This window comes from Jaculus jaculus, chromosome 7 (genome assembly GCF_020740685.1).
Source record: "Jaculus jaculus isolate mJacJac1 chromosome 7, mJacJac1.mat.Y.cur, whole genome shotgun sequence".
Taxonomy (NCBI): Eukaryota; Metazoa; Chordata; class Mammalia; order Rodentia; family Dipodidae; genus Jaculus; species Jaculus jaculus.
The window spans coordinates 29,514,953-29,517,457 of record NC_059108.1 but is presented as its reverse complement, the minus strand read 5'-3'; positions in this window follow the sequence as shown (position 1 = coordinate 29,517,457).

The window sequence follows — 2,505 nt, the reverse complement described above, 5'->3', positions numbered from 1 at the left end:
GAGTAGGAATAAAACTCAGAAGCAGAGGCCACTCAGCTAGAAAGGGGATATAAAGGGAATAGGAAGAGAGGGAGGGGGAACTTAATAGGATGATTTGTATATATGTAAGTAGAAGAAGAGATTAATGGGGGTGAAAAGTCCTAAGTGAGGTCAGGGGAAGATATTAAGTACAGGAAAGGTGGAGGGAGGGCTAATCAAAATCTAAAAGTCATGTAGAATCCTACTGTTTTGGACAATGGAACACTCAGAAGCCATAGATTGTTACTAGAAAATTTTCAGTGCCAGGGGTGGGATATCTTCCCGTGAGTTGTTGTCCGGGGAGGTCCCTGATGCCCACAAAATATTACAGTCCATTACCGAGGCCTTTGGTTTCCCATCAGGAATAGATGGTAAGACCCTATTATTGAGGACTCCACATAGGCTGCAAAGCCACTGAAATATCCTGCTGGAACTGAGCTGAAACCTCCTTCATGTAGATGAGCTGACAGAAAGCTGGACAAAGCCATGCTGCATGCAGCTCAATGGGAGAGAGAAATCACCAGTGGAGATACTCAACAGTGGACACTGAAAGCCTTGTATTTGGCCAGCCAGGCCAAATGAGCCAATGGGTGCATTAGTGGCATGTATGTTAAGGGGAAACCAACTGCTCTCTAATTGGACTAGAGGCCCACTCCAAGGGAGGGAATACATCCCTGATACTGAAAACTTAAATCAGGGGTAGTCATGAGCCCTAGGGGTGTAACTTCTGCTGGTGTCTGGCTAAATGTATATACTGTGCTCACCAAACTGCCCAGTAATCATTTCTCTTAATGTTCACACCCATATATTAATGCTACACTCACTTTTGGTTAGAGAAGCTTCTCTCTTCAGATGGCAGTAACCTTGGGATGACTCAGGAGACACCATGGTGCTGAGAAGTGACAGAGGGATGCTTCACATTGAAATATCTCTATCACACCTTCTAAGGCTAAGGGTCCATTACGGAAGAGGTGGCAGAAATAATGTAAGAGCCAAAGGAAGGGTAGGACTCCGTACAAAGTGCTCTTACAGACACAAAATGGCCTGGCTATCCATGACCTCACAGTGCCTGACACTACCTACACAAGACAATCATAGTAGGAGGAAAAGATCATGACATCAAATAAAAGAGAGACTGATTGAGAGAGGGAGGGGATATGATGGACAGTGAAGTTTCAAAGGGGAAAATGGGGGGAGGAATTACCATGAGGGATTGTCAATAATTATGGAAGTTGTCAAAAAAATTTTAAAAAGGATATGAGAGGTCTGGAGAGATGGCTTAGCGGTTAAGCGCTTGCCTGTGAAGCCTAAGGACCCTGGTTCAAGGCTCGGTTCCCCAGTACCCACGTTAGCCAGATGCACAAGGGGGCGCACGCGTCTGAAGTTCGTTTGCAGAGGCTGGAAGCCCTGGGGCGCCCATTCTCTCTCTCTCCCTCTATCTGTCTTTCTCTCTGTGTCTGTCGCTCTCAAATAAATAAAAATTTAAAAAAAAAAAAAGGAAATGAGAGCCGGGTGTGGTGGTGCACGCCTTTAAACCCAGCACTCAGGAGGCAGAGGTAAGAGGATGGCTGTGAGTTCAAGGCCACCCTGAGAATACAGAGTGAATTCCAGGTCAGCCTAGACTAGAGTGAAACCCTACCTCAAAAAACCATAAAAAAAAAAAAAAAAAAGGAAATGACCCAAACATCAACTGATAAAAAATAAAGTGAAATAAAAAATAAAAATACATGTTTAACATAAAAATGCATTTAAAAAATTTTTTTTAATTTATTTGAGAGCGACAGACACAGAGAGAAAGACAGATAGAGGGAGAGAGAGAGAATGGGCGCGCCAGGGCTTCCAGCCTCTGCAAATGAACTCCAGATGCGTGCGCCCCCTTGTGCATCTGGCTAACGTGGGACCTGGGGAACCGAGCCTCGAACCAGGGTCCTTAGGCTTCACAGGCAAGCGCTTAACCGTTAAGCCGTCTCTCCAGCCCCAAAGAAGCATTTTTAATTGTTCATTTACTTGCAAGCAGAAAGACACAGAAAGGGCAGAATGGGAGTGGCAGGGCCTGTAGCCACTGCAAACTTCAGATGCATGCTCCACTTTGTGTATCTGGCTTTACATGGGAACTGCGAAATTGAATCTGGACTGTTAGTCTTTGCAGGCAAGCACTTTAACTGCTGAGCTGTTTCTCCAGCCCCTGAAACCTGTATCTTTTCTTTCTTTCTTTTTTTTTTTTTTTTCTTTTTCTTTTTTTCGAGGTAGAGTCTCACTCTGGTCCAGGCTGACCTGGAATTAACTCTGTCATCTCAGGGTGGCCTTGAACTCATGGCAATCCTCCTACCTCTGCCTCCCGAGTGCTGGGATTAAAGGCATGCGCCACCACGCCCGGCCTGTATCTTTTGATTATAGAGTTTAGTCCATTGATGTTTGGAATTATCATTGAGAGGTATTAGTTTAATCCCTATCAAATTGAAAATGTGAATTTGGGTGTTTTTTTGT